Source organism: Plectropomus leopardus, chromosome 10 (assembly GCF_008729295.1).
Source record: "Plectropomus leopardus isolate mb chromosome 10, YSFRI_Pleo_2.0, whole genome shotgun sequence".
In the NCBI taxonomy this organism is placed as follows: domain Eukaryota; kingdom Metazoa; phylum Chordata; class Actinopteri; order Perciformes; family Serranidae; genus Plectropomus; species Plectropomus leopardus.
Window position 1 is genome coordinate 27,323,991 of NC_056472.1, and position 16,906 is coordinate 27,340,896.

Sequence of the window (16,906 nt, forward strand, 5' to 3'; positions counted from 1 at the left end):
TGTGGTTGGATAGACAGCACTGTTAAAACCAGCAGCACTGCATCGCACAGATACAGAAAGCACTGATGCATTTTCATTTCATGTCGGAGTCGCTGTAATCACCAGCTTCTTGCTTGTATATATCACTCATGTTATACATAGTCTAAGTCATAATTACAAATGGGAATCCCCAGTAGTTGTGATTCTTAAAATCAGTAAAGTGCATCATTTCTAACTTCCATTCTTCCTGATATGAATGTGATACAAGTGCTGGCACAACAGGAACATCTCTGCTTACAAACCCCCAAATCAGAAGCACCAGTAGTCCTCCAGACAGCACTCCACTCTGAGCTGGACTGCGACAAGCTCAACATGAATATGGTTATTCTCTGTACACACACACACACACACACACACACACACACACACTGACGCAGCCCACTGAGAACACCCTGCACTTGAACACATGACAGAGCTAATTACATGAGATTTGATTTGAAGCGGTGGAGCCACAGATTGAACAAACAAGCAGGTCTGCTCAGCTCATATCTGCTGATAATACAGCAGCATCCACTGAGCCGCTCATAATACCTCAGTAGACACATACACACACATTTGGCCACATGTTCACACATGTACACACACTGGCAGGTTCACAAAAGCTATATGTGAAAACACCTAAACACAGCAAAACCAGAGGAGGTTTTACGGGGAAATGGGAAATAGCAGGATGTGGCTGAGCAGTGCTGAAAGGAATGTCACTTTGACACGATGTAATCTGTGATATGAAAAGCAACATGGGTCCATTTCTGGAACTAAAGAAGGAAAACAGCAAAGCAAACATTGATTGGAGGTTGTTTTTTTTATGCTGAAGCAGAATGGTGCTCTAACGGCTGTTGATCTGATGCAAAAAGTCAGACGGCACTCGACAACAAATACAGCACATCTTGATACTAAAATTACAGTGCAACATCCAACTCGTTGTAAAATGGGCAAATTATAGAGCCGTTGCAGGATGTCACCAAAATTGGCACTACTTCATGCACTGATGCTGTTGTCCTTTTCAGGGACGCATCAAGATGTATTAATGTTAACGCTACAAAAGATATATGTTCAAATGCATTCCAGACCACGTTGGCTAGTTTAAGTGAACAGATCCCACTGCATCTTAATGATTGTTTACTTATGACCAGATCACCGCAGATGTTAATACCAGGTATAAACAAACAAATCATCTGGCCATTTTCATTTCAAAGACATCATATATCGCCACTTGGTATGAAATTTCTTTATCAGACATCAGTGCCAAAACCACCTTTGTGGCTGTATGATATGCTGCCAGTCGGCTGGACGGCACCTTTCACAGTGGTATGATACACTGATTGATTGATCACATATGATACATTTTTAGCTATGAAGACGGCAGCGTATGTAGATGCAGCAGCCAGTAGAGCTCTTAAAATCCTTGCTTGTTTTTTGCTTTATTTTTTCCGACACCATGGCCTTTTCTGCTGAAGTACGACTTTTCTACGATAGAGAAGCACTTATCAACATCGGAAAAAGTTGTGTGAGGTTTGGACTGAATGCAGCAGACCACAAGTGGTTCCCCACCAACAGCATATACCGAGCGGCCAGTCAGAACAGATGGGAGAAATGCAAAGAGTCGCGCCGGACGAGGAGAGGGAGGAGAGCTGGCATCAGGGCGAGGCTGACCCAACTTGGACTGAGAGCTGTTCCTGTACAAAGCCTTCTTCTGGCTAATGTCTGGTCGCAAGAGAATAAAGTGGATGAGATGCGATTGACGCTCACTCAGCAGCAGAAAATCAGAGACTGCTCTGTGCACATCTACACAGGGACATAGTTAACCCCTGACATCCCTGATTGGACTATTGCACTGGATGGGCAGACCATGTTGGGAGCCATATGGACGCAGGACTCTGATGAAAATTCAAAAAATGCACTGCAGGAATTGAATTATGCCACCAGCAGCAACACGCCCCGAGCAACCGCATGGAATCTTCATAGCAGCTGCTGAATTTAATCAACTTATCCTTCAACTCCAAAGATGCAGCAGGATCAGGACAAATGTAATTTCGGTTTTTAAACTTTGTTTAAAAAATGACTCATAAATCTACCTTCTACCTTCGTTGCCAGTCACATAGTACTTATCACATAGCGCCTCTCCATCAGAGACCCTCTGCCTGTACTTATGAAGATTTAGGTATCCTTCTGCGTCTGTTGTTTATGCTCTGGGATGCCATTACGGTGATGTCATACACACAATGGGATGAAGCACACAGCAACCAACGTGGACATGATGGTTGAGATAAGGCAACAGTCACAGACCAGTTAAAGGCAAAAGAGGCACGTGGTAAAGTGTAGAAAAAACAACAACAAAAAAAACCAACACATCAACACGGGTGGCAAACTCCGGAACCTGCACTCCACATCCACCCGCCCTATAAGCCAATCAGCAGCATTATTATTTGATGCTATCCTGTGTTCTCAATGTGTTGTTCTCAAGTGATGCCGTCCGTGTGCGTTGCATGTAGATTACATTATAGTTTTAAAATTATTCCTCTGCTTTTTTTTAAACATCATTTTGTTTGTTGCTAATGGCCCAGTACTGGTCTGCAGCCCAGGGGTTGGGAACCTCTGCGTGGATGGATCTATACACTTTCAGTGCTTCTTGTTGGTAAACTGGTTTTAAATATTGAGCAGGGCAGTAAAAGAAGATGCAGTCACACTTGGCAGATGAAGAGCTGCATGTTATCAAGATGAAACACTTGTGTCATGCTGCATCATTGAGCTGCCACTCACACACTGAATGCAGGAAATGTGATTTTATGATTTTAGTGAAATTTGTCTTTAACTGGTGTCCAGTCAGGCTCTGTTGGTCCCAGCATCGTGTTACTGGGGAGGTGAATAACAGCAGATCATGTGGTGGAGATAGAAACCCAAACAGGAGGCTGATAAAGACTGTTCACTGAAATGTTGACTGTCCCCCGGGGTGGGACTCTCTCTCTTTCTCTCTCTCTCTTTCTCTCTCTCACACACACACACACACACACACACACACACACACACACACACACACACACACACACACACACACCTCGTGTTTTTGGGCGGTTTGTGAAAGAGATTTGTCAGATTTGCTGCGTTCACACCTCCGATCAACACGACAAATTTCTGTGACGAAAGTGACTGTGGCTCCTGACGCCCACCTCCTCCTCTTCCTCACCCTCTTTTACACACTTCATCCCTCTTTTCTTTTTCTCCTTCACTTCTCTCTCTTCTCTTCCTTCCACCTCACCTCCTTCTGTTCTTTACCCCATTTCCTCCCTTTCTCATTTTTGTCTCTCTTCTCACCTCTTTTTAGATTAACTCCTCAACCTCCTCTTTTCTCCTTCCCCTCCTCCTCTTCCTCCCTATCGTCTGTTCTTTTGCACTCGTTCACCTCCTTGACCTCCTCCTTTTTCTGCTCCTCCTCATATTCCTCATCACCAGGTCTTCACTTGCCCTAACTCACCTCTTTCTCCTCATCTCCTCCACTGCACTGCTCTTTTTTTTTTTTAGATCTTCCTCCTTACCTTCACCTCCTCCTCACATTTTCCTCCTTTTTTCTCTCCTGCCCATGCTCCTTATCTTTCATCCCCTCCTCTTTATTCCTGCCGTCCTCCCTCTTCAGCCTCCTTGTCCTTATTGCCTCTTCCTCTCTCAATCCCATCCCCTCCTCTCCTCATGTTTCTCTTCATTACCTTTTCTTGCTCTCATTGACCTCCTCAAACTCATTGACCTCCTCTTTTTTCTGCTCCTCCTTGTACTCCTCATCATCTCCTCTTCACTTACCCACTCTTACGCCTTTCTCCTCCTCTCCTCCACTGCACAGCTCTTCTTTTTGAGTTCCTCATCTTTCTCCTCACCTTCACCTCCTGCTGAGTTTTTCCTCCTTTTTTCTCTTCCATCTCTCCTCCTCCTCCTTCATTTTCTCCTCTTTATTCTTGTCCTCCTCCCTCTTGAGCCTCTTTGTTCCTTTTACCTCTTCCTCTCTCAACTCCCATCTCTTCATCTCTCTCTTCAACTCCTCCTCTCTCTTACCTTTTTTCTCCCCCCCTCCTCCTCCCATCATCTCTTCTCTTTCTCCCACTCTTTACCCAATTTCTTTCCCCTCTTCATCTCCCTCATCAACACTTTTTAGGTTACCTCCTCTTTTATTTTCTCCTATAACTCCTCCTCTTCCTCCCTCTCACCTCTTTCTTTCCACAACATCTCTCCTCCCATCTCTTCCTCCCTCTCCAGCCTCCTGGTCCTCATTACCTCTTCCTCTCTCAGTCTCCAACTCTCCTCATCTTCCTCTTCACCTCCTCCTCCTCCTCCTCCTCCTCCTCCTCCTCCTCACCTTATCAGTTTTTTTCTTATGCTTCTTTTTCCTCCTGCACCTCCTCCTCTTCCAACTCCTTCCTCCCCCTTTTTTGCACTTGTTCTCCTCCACCTCATCACACCTCTGCTCCTCCTCCTAGTCCTCATCACATCTTCCTCTCTGTCTGGCTTCTACTCATTAGCTCCTCATCTTTTCTCTCCTGCCCCTCCCCTCCTTCTTCCTTCAGCCTCCTACTCCTCATTATCTGTTCCTCTCTAAATCTGCCCTACTCCTCATCATTCTCTTTACCTCCTCTTCCTCGCCTTTTCTAGTGAATTTCTTCCCCCCTCATCTCTCTCCTCACCCCTTTACAAGTTACAAGTTCCTTCTTGTGTCTTTTCTCTTGCTCCTCCTATTTTTCCTCCTGTTAGCCTCTTTCCTTGCACTCGTTCACCTCCTCTTTCCTCTGCTCCTCCTCCTAGTCATCATCACCTCTTCCTTTCTCAGTTCTTTTCTCATCCCTTTTTAGGTTGCCTCCTCCTCTTCCTCACCTCTTTTTTGGGCCTTTCTCTTCTTGAACTCGTTTTTCTCCCTCACTTCTGCTCCTCCTCCTAGTCCTCATTCTCTTCCTCACGGTCTGGCTCCTCTTTTTTAGTTCCCCATTTTTCTCCTCACCTTCACCTCCTTCTCCACATTTCCTTTTCTTTCCTCCTCTTTTCTTCAACTTCTTCTCCTCTTCTTTCATCTCCTCTTCCTTCTTCTCCCCCCTCTTCAGCCTTCTAATCCTCATCAACTTCTCTTGTCCTTTTCTCCCCTTCTCTTCCATTTTTTCTTTACGCCCTCCTCTTCCTCACTTTGTAAGTTTTCATCCTTCTTTTTCTCCTCTCCCCGACTCCTCCCTTTTCCTTCACTACCATCTCCTCTTATGCATTCCACTTCACTCCGTCATTTTTTTCCAAAATGTATCCCTTTTTCTAAGCTCCCCTCTTCCTCACCTTATCCCACTTGTTTTCTCCTCCATCCATTTGTTTTCCACCACACTTTACCTCCAACGTCTCCTCCAGGTGCCCTCTTTCGTTCCTCCTCCTCACCTCCTCAACTATTTCTCCACCTCACCATCAATGCTCCCTTAGTCACCTCACTTTCCTCCTCTCTACTTCCTCCTCTTTCTCTTCCTTTCCGAAACTCTTCCACAAGCCAAATGACATTACATAATGCATGAACAAACCTCCTTCCTCTTCTTCCTCCTCCTCCTCCTCCTTCTTCCTCTCACCTAATCAAACACGGAACGGAAACTGTCGAACAAGCAGCACTGTTAGTTTTAGAAGCTCAACACTGGTTCGGTTACATATTACATGAAAGCGCCTCCTCCCAAAATGTTTAAATATGGAAACAACTGCTTTGTGTTGTCTTCAGTGTAATGAGCTCCCCGTGTGCCACCGCCACATCTGGGCCATTAATAAAGAATGGGTGAGGAGGGGGTGAGGAAGAGGGGAGGAAGGGGGGAGGGTGCCGGGTAGAAAAATAGAGGACACATGAAACACAAAGCAATACAGCCGACAGCAATGCCACGCTTTGAAGCAGCTCCCAGTGGGTGTGTGTGTCTCCTGTGTGTGTGTGTGTGTGTGTGTGTGTGTGTGTGTGTGTGTGTGTGTATGTCAATAAACTAAGGTAGAGCAAGCACACACACACACACACACACACACACACACACACACACACACACACACACACACACAGGCGCACACACAGGCGCACACACAGTACCCACAAATGCAGAATAAACAACAGTTTGTCACTGTCAACTGCTAAATTCACAGAGGCAACTGGCTCCTTGCAAGTAAGAGCTCCCAAAAAAAGATTGCATGCACACACACAAACACACACACCTAATTTTGCCATTTTGAAGGATGGTTGGATTGGTTTAAACTTCTTTTTTTTCCACGTCTCCTTGAATCTTTAAGGAGCACATCAACATTTGAGGAAAGGTGATTCATTGGCATCTTAACCGAGCAGCCAAAACGTCTCGTCTAAAATCTGATGCCAGACTTGTGATGAAGCGTGTGTCAGTATTGGCCAAACATTCAGAGGGCATCGGCCCAAAGTTCAGCCGACAGCTAGCTGCTAACTGGAGCTGTTTCTCAGCCCAAATCAGCTTGTATATCTGAAGCATACAGGTCACTGCTGCAGCCATATTAGTTTTCATGTTACACCCATCCATCCATCTCTTCTCTGGTTGCTCAATTTTTACAGCTCTAACATTTTAGGTGCAGATATTTTTGCCTGTCTTACAGTTTGTTTTTGGCATGACTCCTCTGCAATGTTCCTCCGTATGACAGTCTGTAAATTTGGAGTCTATGAACAGTTTATGAGTGAAGGTTTTCTTTAATCCTTTTCTATGATATTCTTGCATCCTTAAACAATGCTTCACCCCCCAATGACTATTTGTATATCAAATGAAAGACATATTTTGTTTTCAATTGTTTTCTCCTAAAATAATTTAAATTATTGAAGCCTGCTGATTTTATTTTGTATCAAACAAAATAAAATCAGCAGGCTTCAATAATATTTTTATTGAATAGTAGAATAGTATTTTTTTGTCATCTGTTTTATCCTCTTTTTCTCACATTATATGCTCTTTTATGTTCAGGACTTTGTGTTGCACTTTATGCACAGTAATACTACATAAATAAAGATATCATTATTATTATCATTATTATAATTATCATTATTATTTCTATTCTAATTATTAAGTGCTCGCTAGGTGTTATATTGAATTTTTGAAGGAAGCATTTTTCGCACATGCTCCACAATGGACGAAGAAGCCGAACATTAAGGAAATTCTTGCTGAATTGAAATCATATTAGATCATGTTTAACAACAGCAAAATTATACTAGCTTATTCAGATTATCGCAAGTACATCTAACCCTAACCCTAACTCACCACCCAATTTACTGATATCCTTTGACACCTGGAGCAACATCACTTTTCTTGTGCTTCTTTCAGATGCCTTTTACCTTTGAATCACGAGCAACTTGGTTTATTTAAAAAACACGAGGAAAAAAAAAAAGGCAACAAGCAACTTATAAATATATATATATATATATATATATATATATATATATATATATATATATATATATATATATATATATATATATATATAATTTTTAAACATTTTTCCCAAACTCTTTTTTTGTTTGTTTTTTACTTTTTTTTACTTTTTTTTGCAATTTTTCAGGGAATTTTCATGTACGTTCTACCAATTTCTTGTCAATTTTGGGGGCAATTTCCTCTTTTGTCGCTCATTGCTCATAGTCAACGTGAACTGTTGTTTTTCCAGTTTGGTTTTGGCCCAGTTTGCATTCATACTGCTACCAGTTGGAGCTGCAGAAGGTGGAAGTTTCATCCATTATCAATAACACCTTTATCTTTAGACTTTTCAGCTCGCTTTTGAACTAGTCCTTGCACGCTCGCTCACAGCATGCGGTGCGAAAGCAAGGCTGGGAGACGTATCCTATGCAGCCAGCTTATCATAGCTGCTGGTTTATTGCTTATTCAGACATTGAATGAAGCCTCAAAGCTAATCGTAATCCTATTCTGTTTATTTTTTTCCTGTACATGGATTTTTTTTATTTTTTTTATTTTTTTTTTTTAAATCAAATCATAATTAGTAGTTTTTCAAATGCTTTGAGTTAATCTCACAACTGCAGAAGTACCCTCAGGGGTGCATATACCCCTGACTGTGAATCTCTGGCCTATGGTAACAATAAAAAAAAAATGTCTTAATATATTCTAAATGTCACGACAAACAATATGAAACAATCACAATCAGCTCATATTGTGTAAGACAAAGAGTGAGGGTGAAAGCATATTGAACCAGACATTTGATTACAAGGGATTTGATGTTGCAAACATCAGTTCGCAACACAAAAAAGCTAATAAAGAGATGATATACATAAAAATAAAGTAGCACAAATGCAACCTGCAGAAACACAGCCTGCACATACAGGCAACTTCCTCCTTCTCCCCCTTTTTTTTGGGTAGACATGCAAATCAGAGCAACTGCATTTGCATGTCACCTGCCTAAACAAGCAGGAATTAGCGGAGACAATCAGAACACATGAGGAGTGAGAGATGAGATGCGAGCAGCACCTCTCCCCAGGCTGATAAATAATACAGCACTGTGGCTTTTTAAATAGAGTACACAGCCGTTTAGATGCACACACACACACAGAGCGGAAAACAGACTTGATCACAGGGTGAAAAGCAGCTGACATCCTGACAGATATTTGTTAATTATGTTAAAACAGTGATGACACAGGAAGCTGGCGACAAAACAAAACATTCACTCGCAGCAGGTTTTCTGATGGGAGACCACGTCGCTTGTTGATACATGATACAACTTGACAAGATCAGAATTCCCTCGAGAAGTTTCATCACCACTGTTTGATAATTTAAAGTGAAAGTGTACCAGAGTAGATTTTCAGTGGATCTTTCTACGAGCACTCAGAAAGTTAAGAGCAGACGAAGGCACTCAACCCCTAAGAGCTTTGAAATGTTGCTGTCCATGGTGCTGAAGCGTTCATGTCAATGTAACCTGCTTTATTTAACCCTTTGGAACCTGGATTGACATAGCTCTTCTTGTGTTGTGTTCAGACACAAGTACACAAGAAATTATTTGAACTATGAGGTTATTGAGGATAGTCTTTTCAAAAACATGGGAAAAGGAGCAACTTAGCAGGAAATCCCTCCCAAATTGAAAGAAAATTATTATTATTATAAGATTATTTTGGGGGCTTTTTTGGCCTTTATTAGACAGGATAGCTATAGCGTGAAAGGAAGAGAGAGAGTGGGGATGACATGAAGCAAAGGGCCCAGGGTGGAACTGAACCTGAAGCCTTTGCATAGAAAATTTTTTTTTAATTATCATTTAGAAAACTTTTTTAGTATATTTTTTAAACGATTTTTTACAGAACTATTTTAATTTTTTAAGCATTTTCCAGACTTTTTTTTGTTACTTTGCCCTTTTTTTCTGCTAATTTCCAGGTAATTTTCTTGTACTTTTTATTAATTTCTTGCCAATTCTTTGGGCATTTCTTCTCAAGGTGTTTACTGACTTCTTCCTGTGTTTTTGACATAAGTCAAGCCAATTTGCCCAGGTTTCAAAGGGTTAACAGTTTCTAAGGTCTGTTAAAAATTAAATACAAATACAAATTATAAATTATAAAATATATACAAAATACTAAGAGAAAATAATTCCTTAACATTATTTTAGGGTACCCTCCAAGTCGTAGGTTCAATAGCTGCACTGGGTGACTTGGAGGTTAAAGTGACAATGACCAATCATGATTCTTTTCCTAATACTAACCAAAGTGGTAGGGGCGCTACTTTGTTAGAAATCAGACAAACTGTTGTACGAGGATGCATTGCTCTAGTTTATACACAAGCATACAATCAGATTCATGCAGTTGTTGCTTCTGCTTCACAAATCCTGACACTGAAGCTTCTGTCAGTCTGCTGTCAGTTATGGTGATCTACGTCCCAGCTCAACAGTGGAGTTAGCATGTAAGAAGATGATACTTTCTATTTACTAATTAAGTATAGTGCTGTATTTTGCCTGTATACAAAATGATATTACTCTAATTTGGTTGAAATACCCTTTTCCTTTTGCTCTGATTCTGTCTCCTACTTTATTTATTTAATCTGTCCACATGGAAAAGTTATTTTCCCTACTTGAGAGAGAAAACTCACATGGAGAAATGTTAGGGCTTCACTAATCAATATTTTTTTTAAACCAACAACACAAACCAGACTAAGAGCCTGCAGCCTTGCTAGCGGCACTGTGAGGCTGTGCTTTGAGAAAAACGATAATATGAGAATTTTTATCCAGCTCTAGTATATAATGATTTAGCATTTCATTGTTGGGTTTTCTGGCCATGGGCTTTATTGTTTTGATTGAGACTCATGTACGCTGCAGCTGTTTGCAGACATACTGCTCTTGAGAAATGCACTGATGCTACTTGCCCACCGCCAAATGGCTAAAAAGAAAAAGAATTAGAACACGGCAGCTGAAGAGCCAAATATTATCACCAAAACAGGTGGAGACCAAACCAGAGCTAAAAGGAGAGGTTTGCTTTGCTAATATGTAACAATTTTATAAAGAAGAAAATGTGTTGTGTTTTTGGCCTTTAGCAACCCAAAGAATGAATTAATGCAAATTTGAGTGACAGAGTAACGCCATAAATTCACGGTGATACAATGATTGCCACTGAATTATTGCTTCTGATTGGCTGGAAGGTGTGGTTTAGTGATTGGACAGTATAACTGGACAACTATGATGCAGATGTGTAGTTTGAAACTAACTTGGCAGTATTACACTTCAGTTTTAAAGGTGCATTTTGTAAGACATGGACATTATTTCAGTTTAAAACATTAAAAAAAATGAGCTAACCCTATTAACAGAGTGTGAAGAAGTAACACCTCTTATATTATGTCCAAGTTGCTTATGTATTGCATTGCAAAAATATCATTGCTAAGCAGCCAGGGATGGGCCGTCCCATCTGTAATAATGCAGAAGGCCGTAAAGATACCTAAAACGTCATAAGCAGATGCAGAAGGTCACTGACAGAGCGGCACATGACGAATTGAGATGAGAACGTGTTGGATATGAGCGCTGGTGCCTGACTGAAGTTTTGACTGCACAGGTAAACTGTACTGGAGACTTATTCTGATTTGAAATTGAGATCATATACGCCCTCACACATCTATTGGTTGTATTGCTGAATGTCACTTTACAGCCGCACTGACCTAGATAAAGCCTCTGAGAAAAAATGGCCCCACACATTCAGACTGAAGCCATGTTTCAGTTTTAATTAGAGGGGAGAACTTTATCTCCCTCTCAGCCCTTCTCTCCCTCGCTCTGTTCCCCTCTGCCACCTGGCCGAGGCAGCAGCAGAATGTAAATTGGGTTCTGGGCTTTAATTGGATACTGTACATGCTGGGAAGGACCTACACACACAACCACACACATACACAGAGACCTGCCGTCTCACATTGAAAGGTTGAACTGGAGGATACCGACAGAATATCGCTGGACAAGGAGAGCTCTGCAGAGATAAGCAAATTAGCTCTGATGCTTCGATGTATCTCAAATTCTCCCGCCTCTATAAAGGAAACAGTACAATTCTTGGAACAACTCACCAATTAGATATGTTGGACATGTTAAAAGATAAAGTCAGCAGTTTGGGGATAAAAGTAAGTAGAAATAATTAAATAACTGACTGAACAAAAGAACACAAAGAGAAACAGTCCATCTTCAAAGGTGACTTCTTGCTGCATTCGTAGGCGAAACCAATAAAGTCCAACCAAAAAGGTCGCTACTAATTTGTCAGCTGTCTCACCTTCACATCTACCGGCATATCCAAAACTCACTAATTAACACAGTTGCCAGGCAACAGTGGAGACTCCAGGAATCACTACTTCAATAAACAGCCAGGCACACAACCCTCCATAAAAAATCCTGAAATTGTTTTTAATACACATTGGACTCCAAACATAAGAGTTATAACATGTTAGCTTTGGAGAAGCTCATCACCTTTGGACAAAGCCAAACTTTTTCATCCTGATTCTACTTTTTGTGCAAAACTAAGCCAACCAGCTATGGGCCGTACAGACATAAAATATCATTAATCTTCTCATCTGACTCTCGGAAAGACAGCAAATAAGCATTTCCCAAAATGTTAAACTTTTTAATTAAAGGAATATTTTCCCCCCAAATGACCATCAATTTCTTGTCCCATGCTGTGTTGAATTCATAAAGAAAACATTTTTCCCGCAGCCTCCATGGTGAGCGAAAAACACAAAAAAATCAAGAAAATTTTTGATTTTTTCTTGATCATTTACAAGCCCTCAGAGCTCTTGTGAAAATGATCTATGCTCCCTTCAAAGCCCGACTACATCGACAAAATGAGTAATATTACCTCACTGAACACTGGAGCTACTGGTCTACCACTGCATCCCAGCTGGCACAGAAGGTCAATGTCAGAAAAGTGCTGGACGCTTACATCTCAGAGAAAGAAAATCTGGTTGAAGACATTTTAAATATCTTAATGACGTTAGAATTTCATGTTGTCTGGGTGTTAACGTTACAACGTTAAGCAGATGTTGAGTTTTGTTCTCCATACTGTTCGATTAGGTGTCATTATTCTACATCAAGATGATGTTGGCATAACACGTTTGGAAGAGACTGGATTTTGTTATTTAACAACACAACTTTAAACAGAATATCCCATTTAAATTCCACTTAAATATTCCACATTAGGCCATTTTCCAATTAAGACATGTGCGATATGCCAGTATTAGTTGGGTTTTAGGAGCATTATTTAAACAATTCAAAATATGCATCTAAACGTGTCTTTCCTGCAGCTTGCGACACACAGTGTCTCATCTGATTATGGTCGGCTCTGTGCGTTGTCATGGATACGTTGTGCACAAACTAACTCGTCGACAGTTTGCAAAGCTGTGGGGTAAAGATGCAAAAGACAATCCCACTTTTCTGGTCTGAAGGAGAAACGCTGTCGCTTTTAAATCTTATGAGAGACTTGGTTTTTAGATATGGGCAGATTTTGCAGCACAGACCTTTTCAAGAAGGTGAAGGACAGAAAGAGAAAGTCCAACATGTCCACCAATAGCAGGAAAAAAAATCCCATTATGATGCAAAGAAGCAAAATGACAAGCATCTCCAGTTTTTCTACTTCTTCATATTTTGATGTGATAAGCGACATATTAGGGCATGTTATTTGAAATATGCATGGCTGCATGTGAACAGGAGTGTTAGTGGACAATTCATTATCATTAGACATGTAAACAGCCTAATATGAATATCATCTTTTTCAGCAATAAAGGGAGAAACCAGACTATTTTGTGCATGTAAACATATTCACTGATCTTAAATGGTGTCCGCAGGTTTTCCATCCTGACCAACCGGCTCAGCAGGTGATTTCACTCGTGTGTTCCTCGCTTCTGCATGAAGAAGTGTTAATCAGGGAAATCAGTCGGTGGAGTGTTTGGACTCTGTTGATGCCACAGCACTAACAACCACACCGCCCTGGCAAGCTGAGCGGCATGAGCTCACACTCAACTCAGAATAATCAGTCTAATCAGCCAAACACCAAACACCTTTCCTAGGTTTCCAACCAAATGCAGTGCAAATTTTAACATAATTTACAGAAAATTGGCAAGAGAAAACAATGGCCATGTCTATCCACTACTGTTTTAGGAATATTAAAAGTTGAGCGCATAGAGGCTGGTGATACCTGCTTAAGACTAACAAAAAAAAAAGGCCATTTTTAGGATGATTTTCTTATCAATATGCTGAATGTGTGGTCCAATGTGTTGCAGATATCATTTTGAATATTTAATACTCTTTTTTTAACAAGCAGCAGAATATTTTTGGTCTGTCTTCAAAGTCTGGAAACACAATTCAATTTTATTTCAGCATTCAAAACAAATGTGTACATGTTGCAGGAGCTAAAAGGTCTGCGGACTGATTGTGTGTGCGTGTTTTTTGTTGACAAGCTAACAAATCTTATTTGATTTCACAAGACACATTGGTTGCCGTGTTAAAATCTATTCAGGTGCTGAAACCCACTGATGTGTTTTACCAGGTCCTCTTCTCACTTTTTCTCTCGTCCGGATGAGTTATGATCACAGCCTTATGAACACAACGACACGCAGACGCCCATATGCACACAAACACACCTCAGCCTTGGTCAAAGCCCCAGATGGCCGTAAATCGTCTTTTATGAGCCGGACTTGATGAAAGCGTTTCCCTGGACACTGTTTTTTTTTTTTTTTTGCCCTCTGGCAGGCTGGCTGTTGGTTTATTTCTCCACACACCACCGCCTTTATGTGCCATCTCTATCATTCTGCTCTGACAAGGACCAGATTCAAGCTATAGGCCACGTCAAATGTACATGAATTATTCAGATATGCCCAAAAGCAGATGCGCAGCTGGATGCAAAGTTTGAAGATTTCAGATTTTCAGAATTATAAACCATCATAGTATTATCCCTGATACTTTCCTCTGTTAGACTGACTATAGTAACAGTACAAAAATATACCACAGGTTATAAAAATATTAGCAAATTCAGTGATACCATCTAATCTGATGTAAACTTTAAGTGTCCTCGATGACAACACAGTGTTGTCCCACAAAGACCCCAAATCAACAATTAACTGATCCTAATAACAAGTATGTTTGTAGACAAAGTCTGATAAATCTTATTTTCTGTGTCATAGAGCTTCATTGTTGTCCAATACTACTGCACAAGGTTCTTTCATTACCAAAAATAAAAACACTAGTATATTTTAAATTTATTTCACATGCACCATCCTGCTGCCCAGAAATGCTCAATACATCAACAAATTGGATCAATCTGCCACTGAAAATAGTCCCCAACAATTATACCATTGCCTCCTGTTTTAGCAACATTTCCTTAAATCTACAGCTGTCGGCTGTTTTTCGCAATTCTATTAGAAAATAAAATAAGAAAATAAAATATAATAATTATGAGGGCAAGACTGACATTTGCAGCAGGAATGAATATGCTTGAGGCCACAGACAGGGTAGGAAACAATTTGTCCATTATCATCCTTTTATTGACACTTTTAGATGACCTTCATTGATCAACTTTTACTGTCGATCGGGATTGCTTTTAATCAAGTTTGGTTGTGTGCTGCTATGATGTCCAATATGCCTGTTTAATGTATTTTGAAATTGTTTTGTACCACCAACTGCAGAATCAAATTTCCCCTTGAGGGGTAATAAAAGTTTCAATCAACGAGTTCATTGACAAATAGTTAAGCAACAACATTTACTAAATTCAATGTAGGCTATAATGTATGAAAAAAAATCCTCAACATTTGCAACTTTTCTTTCTCTCATTACAACCCTAATCCCTCAAGTCCTTTTGTTTAACTTTTGTTCAGACGATCTTAATTTGTGGCATCATACGGACAAAACAAAAGTAATAGCTGTGCTAATCAATAATGAAAATAATCATTTGCTGCAGCTGCAGTATAATTAACTTTAAGTGCTTGCACACCTGCACAGGTGTTTTCACTTATTCTGACTAATCAGACCTCTGCTCAGGTTGAAGTTGGTTGGAGTAATTTAAGGGAATTATTTCATCAAGGTCATCGAACCACCATGTTCAACCCTAAAACAGGTGCCACAAGGCCAACAGAGTGTGAGGGAGATGTTAATCAAACACAGACTGTCTACACCTACAGTCCTCAGAAGAGGTCTAATCGGGCACACCAAACCAAGGGCCAACCTTCAATATTTAAGCTGACGCAAAAAGTGCCAAAAACTGTGGTTCCTCTAATGGCTACTAGAGGCTGACTCCCAAGAGCGAGTCAATCCTCATGGACTCCCATGATAAAATGCCAAACTTTACAGCAGAAACAAACATGTTCACAGCCTGGTACAAAAAATGTTTTGGTCTCTGTAGCAACTTTTAACCATTATGACAACTGTGCAGACTTTTTCTGTAAGTCACAGTTTACATGTAATGAAGGCTTAAATTTAAGCGTGTACTGTTAGATGACAGTAATCATTGCATCCTAGAAAAGTAATGTCCATTGGAATTGACGGCGGATCTGAAAAGGTTAATTTCGGGCCTTCAAAGGTATAGTTCCCCCAAAATAATATAAATAGTATATAGTACTCACTTCCCCAGGCTCTCTTTGGTCCCAGAAGATGAAAACAAAACAAAAAAAATCCTGTGCAGTATTAGTCAAATGTCTCCTATCCATTCATTGGCTCAAACACAACTATTTCCAACATTTCCCTTTCAGGCTTTAATGCGACCCCATTCAACAGAAAACATTTTTTAGGACTGTTGAGTAGGGGTCGACAGATTTTTGGCCTGGACGATTATAGGGGCCGATATTTAGCATTGTGCTGCTTATATGTATCCACATTTTATTTTAATTATTGCTGATAAAATTAATTAATTAAAAAGTGCAAAGAAAGTGATGGCATGGGAGGAACTTTTACGCTGTAAAACCTCGGGGTTCTGTTTTTATTTACTATTTTTTTATTTAAACTTGAATTGTACTTAAAAAAGATGCTGGGAACCTGCTATATATGATATGAACAAAACGTTTCAGTTTTGATTAAATATTTGCTAAAGGCATCCCAATATTGGTTATTGAGCTCATTAACTACTAAAGATCAGTACTGGCCCTGAAAAACTAATCAGTCGACCCCTACAGTTACAGCTATAGGGTGGTGAGTACTGTGTACAATGTAAATTTTGGGGGGTTGAACTATTTCTGTCCTGAATGCCATTTCCACCGCAAATGACCCAAACAATGTTTCCTGAAGGAAACGACATTGTCTCAACATTGCTGTTACCACCTGACAATGTAACCATGTAATGTCACTGCACTGGATCCTGTAATTTCCCTTATCTGGTTGCCTTAAATCACTGCCATTTGTCATTGCTGTGACAAATTTTTGGTCACCTTGCACAGTAGTGAGCGTGTCACTCTGA

General features: G+C 40.4%; 1 protein-coding gene across 1 annotated transcript in view; it reads left to right on the forward strand.

Moving 5' to 3' along the window:
• LOC121949169 (protein DVR-1-like) overlaps positions 1 to 16,906 on the forward strand; it is a 65,185-nt gene that overhangs the window by 30,930 nt on the left and 17,349 nt on the right. The window lies entirely within an intron of this gene.